Here is a 6824-nt window from a genome sequence, read left to right as displayed (position 1 = left end):
GGTACATTACATACATAAGGGCGCGGACATCAAGACAGAATCTGAAAATCGACCCCATGACTAATTTTCTGATGACCTGTATCCAGATCGTAAACCCAGAGTTCACTATGAAAAAAAAAATAAATAAATAAAAAACCGATATTCCAATGATTTACAAAGCACTTGGCATACTATTCTGAATTGAATTAAATACAGAATTCAGGCCAAACACCAAGTACCGGGACCCACGAGGACGTTCAGCGCTAAGACAGAAATTGAGAGCAAAAGGTTTGAAAGGTGTAAAAGGAGTAAAACCTCAAAAGCAGTTCCACCATAAAACCAATAGTTAGGAGAGGGTGGAAAGTAAGATGCGAAGTAAAAGAAACGAAAGGGGTTGCAGCTAGGGGCCGAAGGCACGCTGTAAAAAACCTTGTATCGATCCGAAAAAGATTTACAAGCTTAAGGATGAAAACAATGCAGACCCGTCTAAAAACAGTTCTTTTGTTTTAATTCCCCTTCCTTTACGTCTTAATCATAGAGCATTTCCCGTTGACGTCAGACAATATGTGTACGTCGATGGGCGTAAGTATATGACGTTATGACCTTATTTAAGGCTTCGGAATGACAGCTGAAAGCGGAGACCTCTCGTTTCCTAAAATAAAGTTTCTTTATTACTTGAATCATGGATGAGTGACGGCTAGCTTTACTATATAATTACGTTTTGTCTAAAGAGAGCTAAACCAACAGGAGTCAAGAGCGCAAACAGCTCTCTCTCTCTCTTTATCTCTTTCGTTATGATGATATCTTGACAAACGACTCTTATCGCCTCTGGTGTGACGCCTCTCCGACAGAAAATGAATGAATCACTTTTGATGTTAACTTCTTGATCAATAAACTGATGCGTAACGACGAAACTTGAGGAGGAAAATACAGTTGGATCCAATCAGCTGCAGCGCAGATTACCACGAACTTTTTCTAATCGTTTACGATAAAATATTATCTCGGTGCGAACAACCTTCCTTTTCAGAACCGGCGGTGACCGCATTTGTAACATTCCCCAACTTTCTTTTATATATATATTATATCATATATATATATATATATATATATATATATATATTATATATATACACACACACACACACACACACACACACACACATATATATATATATAAGATATATATATATATATATAGATATATATATATATATATATATATATATATATATATATATATAAATGTATTTTTTTTTTATAAAACCAAGAACCCTCTTCGCAAATTAACTGCTAGAATAATGAGTCATACATTCTGATTTTGTGGATGAACAAGTGAAAAATGCTCCGAAGTTTCTTCGGCGCAAAAGCGTTTCCTGTACAGTGCATAATGCTGTTTGAGCCGTGGCCCATGAAGCTTTTAGCCACGGCCCGGTGGTGGCCTGTCCTAAAGCTTTAGCAGACGCACCATTATGGCTAACTTTAAGCTAAATTAAAGAAAACTACTAGGGCTAGAGGGCAGCAATTTGGTATGTTTGATGATTGGAGGGTGGATGATCAACATAGCCATTTGCAGCCCTCTAGCCTCAGTAGTTTTTAAGATTCGAGGGCGGACAGAAAAAGTGCGGACGGACAGACAAATTGCCATCTCAATAGTTTTCTTTTACAGAAAACTAAAACTGCCTAACATCTGCAAGACATTGGTTCCAGTCACGAGAGAAAATATGCGTATATGATCAAATCAGCAGGAATAACCCTTCAAAATAATGACAAATTGTATTTGAGAGAGAGAGAGAGAGAGAGAGAGAGAGAGAGAGAGAGAGAGAGAGTAATGACGAAAACGAATTGGAATCCGTTTGTTTGCCGTGCGTGTGCGTCGGAAGTACGTACGACACCGGAAACTGCACCAAGAGGAAAAATACTGATATCGTCAAATTTGTGAACAAGAAAACAAGGTTAAACGTCCGGAGGAAATCTGTCGCCGAGGAGGATTTAAAAAGCCATCGGCTTCCTGTGTGAATTCACAAAGGTCTTCAAAATGCGAAAGGTGATCTCCGCCATATGTCATCTACCTGATGCCCAAAGCGGTTGGGTGGTGCCATAGGTATGGAGCGCTACTGTTGTGTGTGTGTGTGCGAGAGAGAGAGAGAGAGAGAGAGAGAGAGAGAGAGAGAGAGAGAGAATTGTGGGTTACTGGGGAACATCAGATTTGGAGGGAACATACAGTATATGAAGAGAAGAGAGAGAGAGAGAGATTGTGGGTTACAGGAAACAACACCGGATTTGGAAGGAACATACAGTATACAGATGACGAGTTTGGTATACAGAGAGAGAGAGAGAGAGAGAGAGATTGTGGGTTACTGGGAACACCAGATTTGGAGGGAACATACAGTATACGAGAGAGAGAGAGAGAGAGAGAGAGAGAGAGAAAAAGGCAATATTTACATTTCAGGAACGTTCTCAGTAAGGAAAAAAATAAAATAAAATAAAAAAAATAAAATAAATAAATTATCCCTGACGGGGTACGAAAAGTTCTCCGTAACCTCCCATTGCGCCTTCCGATAGGCGTATCAAGAAGGCATAAGATAGCAGATGGCAACTGACCAATCTGACGGTAAACACGGAAAGGAACACGTATCGTTATATCGAGTTTGAAGACTTGAAACAATGCAACCTGAACTGACAGATAAATGAAATGTGTTGTAGAGACATGACGAGATATAAATAAGTAATAAATACGCCGAAGTTTCTTCAGTGCAATCGGGTTTTCTGTACAGCGTATAATACTGTGTGAAATTCTCAGTTGCGGCCCATGAAACTTTCAGCCAGACGCACAATCTTGGCTATCTTTAACCTTAAATAAAATAACCGCTGAGGTTAGATGGCTGCAATGGTACGTTTGATGATTGTAAGGTGGATGATCAACATAGCCTCACTATTTTTCAAGATCTGAAGGTGGGCAGAAGAAAGTGTGGACCGACAGACAAAACTGGCACAATAGTTTTCTATTACCAAAAACTAAAAGGAACCGTACTACGAATTCCCAAGGGGAAATAATTTTCCATGTCAGACTCTGTTCACTGCAGCCCGGAGTCAAATGCGCAGAGTTACAGAAAAATATACTTATCATAATTGTAAAGAGGTCTTTCCACCGATTCATGTCTATATTGCATAACATATGATCATGACAGCAACAAGTCTTGTGTCTTTCGATGCTCTTCATCATATTTTATCTTAATTCTTGTGACTTTTTAAAAATCTATGGAAAGGAGTGAAAAGCAAAAACAATCTCGGTCTAATCAACCCCATAATATATGAGCTATCTTAAAAAAAAAAAAAAAAAAAAAAAAAAAAAAAAAAAAAAAAAAAAAAAAAAAAAGGTCACTTATGTGGATCAATTTGCAACTGGCGACGTGCAGTCTCCAGGGGGCAGGAAATGGAAACAAAAATACAAATTTTCTCCAATATATATTAGATTAACCATTTAATTAATGGTGAACATGATAAGACGTGAGCTACCCCATTCAAAATTCCCAACTTTAAGTGATTACAGACATATATCAGATAACAACTGATTAAAGACTCTGAATTGAAGATTTTCTATCACTCACAACTGACATTATCACTCGAAAGAAGAGTTCTTCGTTGAACTGGGAGAGAGAGAAAGATATGAGGAATCCTGTTATCGTCTTAGAAGAAAAACTTTTCGCATCAACACACTCCACAGGCAAGATTTCCCCCAGACACATTCAGCTGATATTTGAACTACTCAATATATACCGGTCTTCCGGCGTTCTCTTCCGGGCAATGCATTTACTTTCCTGTTACATTTTATAAAGAAGCGGCTGCCTAACCCACATTATAATGAGTATTATGCGGTCGTATGGGACCAGCCAACTGCACTGCTGTGCAATTAGTGAATTACTGACGCTTCTCTTTGGTTCATTGGGGGTAGGATGTCTCCCAAAGTCTTTTCCAGCAGTGATGACAGTTCGATGGAACCTGGCCTGTCTCACGCCTTGTCCACTCCCCCTTTCCTTATCTTAGACGCTCAGTTGAGTTGAGTTGAATATAAAATTTAGGCCAAAGGCCAAGCACTAGGACCTATGAGGTCATTCAGCGCTGAACTGGAAATCGACAGTAAAAGGTTTGAACGGTGATACAGGAAGGTAAACCTCAAAGCAGTTGCACTGTGAATCAAGTGTTAGGAGAGGGTTGAAGAAAGTAAGATGAAGAAAGGGAATATGAAAGGAGGTACAGTAAAAGGAACTAAAGTGGTTGCAGCTAGGGGCTGAGGGCACGCTACAAAGAACTTTAAGAATGCCTACAGTGCACCGCATGAGGTCCACTGACGGAACTAACCCCCTAAGGGTTCTTAGATGTTCAGGGTTAACAGGTATGGCCCCTTCAGAATATTTTATCTCTCGGATGGCAGTAACTCCACTTTTGCTCATGCCATGGATGGTTATGTCCACCGGGACGGTTGACGGTTTTGGATACTTTTGTGACCTCTGGAGAACATATTATAAAGAAACGTATAGTCTGGAGGTACATGCCATGGGTAGCATCCTACTTTCCCACTCGGAGGAGAGAGAGAGAGAGAGAGAGAGAGAGAGAGAGAGAGAGCAAATGTAATACGTAGTTTATCATCGCACAAATTTGGGTGAAAGTTCACATTTTTACCATTTTTCCACAGGAACCACATCGAGTTTTGATGTCACGCTTTTTCTTCGATTCTTCGAGCCGTCTCTCTCCTCTCCGCATTTCTATCCAGAATAGAAAATAGAGTACAGAATTTAGGCCAGGCGCTGAAACGGAAATTGACGGTAAAAATGTTTGAAAGGTGTAAAGGGAGGAAAACCTCGCAGGTGGACTATGAAACAATTGTTAGAGAGGGTGGAAAGTCAGATGTAAGACAGAATATGAACGGAGATACAGCTAGGGACCAAAGTGACGGTGCGAAGAACCTTGTATTCTGAAAAAGCTTTCGGGTAGTTCTAGATTTAATCCATCATCAACTGCGAGTATTTTTTTTTTTTTTTTTTTTTTTTTTTTTACAGTTTGAGCAGCTAGTCAGAACTGTTATAATGTTTGTTTGTTTAATTGTTTGTATGGTGTTTTTACGTTGCATGGAATCCATAGTTATTCAGCAACGGGACCGACGGCTTGACGTGACTTCCGAACCACGTCGAGAGTGAACTTCTATCACCAGAAAGAACTGATACAAATCGATACAAAGGCGAACACAGTCAGAAAAACAGAATATTACATTGGAAGTTAAACATGAGGAACATATTATGATCAAGAACATACCAGAATGACCAACAACATCGAATGATTTTAACATATATACAATAAAAAAAGGTAACAATGCATCGTATACCAATTTAAAAAATACAATATATAAAATATGTATATACAGTGGCAATATGAAACAATTTCAAGGGAAAACTCGAGACCCATCGTTGTTTAATTAAAGTCTGCTTTAGTATTTCAGAAAGGAGACTTTCTGTCATACGAATATCTCGTCATGAGAATGAATAACAAACAGCTAAGGAACAGGAGCTTGGACTTCAATCTGGAGGCGGGAGACGGCTCGAAGAATCTGAGAAAATCCGTGATATCAAAACTCGATGTAGTTTCCGTGGACAATTGGTTATTGTATGTATTTTATCCTTCATCAGCAAGAACACAGTGTTAAGACGAAATCAGCACCTGTGCACTGGGCCCCCAAGGCTAACAACGCGTTGGAGAGTCGGCCAGGTTTTCAAAACAAAGACCGAGGAAGACTACACAGTAAACACCGTCGCTATTCCTGCTCACGTGCCGAGGTTACTCTGGACATACCAAGTGGCTCCGGAGCCGTTGCAAAGGTTCGTCGCGATATATATACATTTACTGTTCCTGCTGACCTCTCTGTCAGGTATCGAGGAGGAAGGCAATGCAAGTTATCATTCCTAATATATTTCCACTTTCGTCCTTTGAATCAACAAGTAAAGTTTTGCCTCTGGCTTGTTTCTATGACCATGAATTGATTGAATTGAACATAGAATTTAAGGAGAGGGCCAAACGCTTGGGCCTATGAGGTCATTCAGCGCTGGAACGGATATTGACGGTAAAAGTTTTGAAAGGTGTAACAGGAGGAACAACTCGCAGATGCCCTACGAATCAATTGGTACGGGAGGATAGAAAGTAAGATGGAAGAAAGAGAATATGAAAGGAGGTGTAGTAAAAGGAACGAAAGGGGGTTGCAGCTAGGGGAAGAAGGGACGCTGCAAAGAGTAATGCCTACAGTGCACCGCTTGAGGTGCACTAGGGCATTACCCTCCTACGAGGATGACCCTTCAAGTCAAGAAAATGTGCCCTACGCCTTTGAGGACTAAAATAGAACTCTAACACTTCTTCAAAGTTAACATTACCAGGAAATTCATAACAAACGACATAAAATGAAAAGCACAAAAGACAGAGTGAAACGTCATAAAACAATAAATATAATACAAAGAAAACAATGACAGATTTACCCAAAAATCAATCGATACGACGACAACAAACTCGATTACTGCAACTGAAAAGAACTCTGAAAGTGATACGAATGAGAACTTTAAGTCAAGAGGTCATCAGGGTTAAACCGGTGGCCAATACAACGAAAAATACCCACCAGAGCTGCCACGCCATCTGGCGGAGGGCAGGAATCAAGGCTTAGAAATCACCAAGTACTGAAAAGTGTCAACGAAGAACAAATTAGCAAGAGACGTTTGTATTTTTTCTTGACATTCCACCATAGAACTGTTGCTCTCTTGATACGACCGTCCCACACAGATTCCGAAAAAAGGGGAAAAATTGTCATT

This window comes from Macrobrachium nipponense, chromosome 43, assembly GCF_015104395.2.
Source record: "Macrobrachium nipponense isolate FS-2020 chromosome 43, ASM1510439v2, whole genome shotgun sequence".
NCBI lineage: Eukaryota > Metazoa > Arthropoda > Malacostraca > Decapoda > Palaemonidae > Macrobrachium > Macrobrachium nipponense.
Note: the sequence above shows the minus strand (reverse complement) of the source record.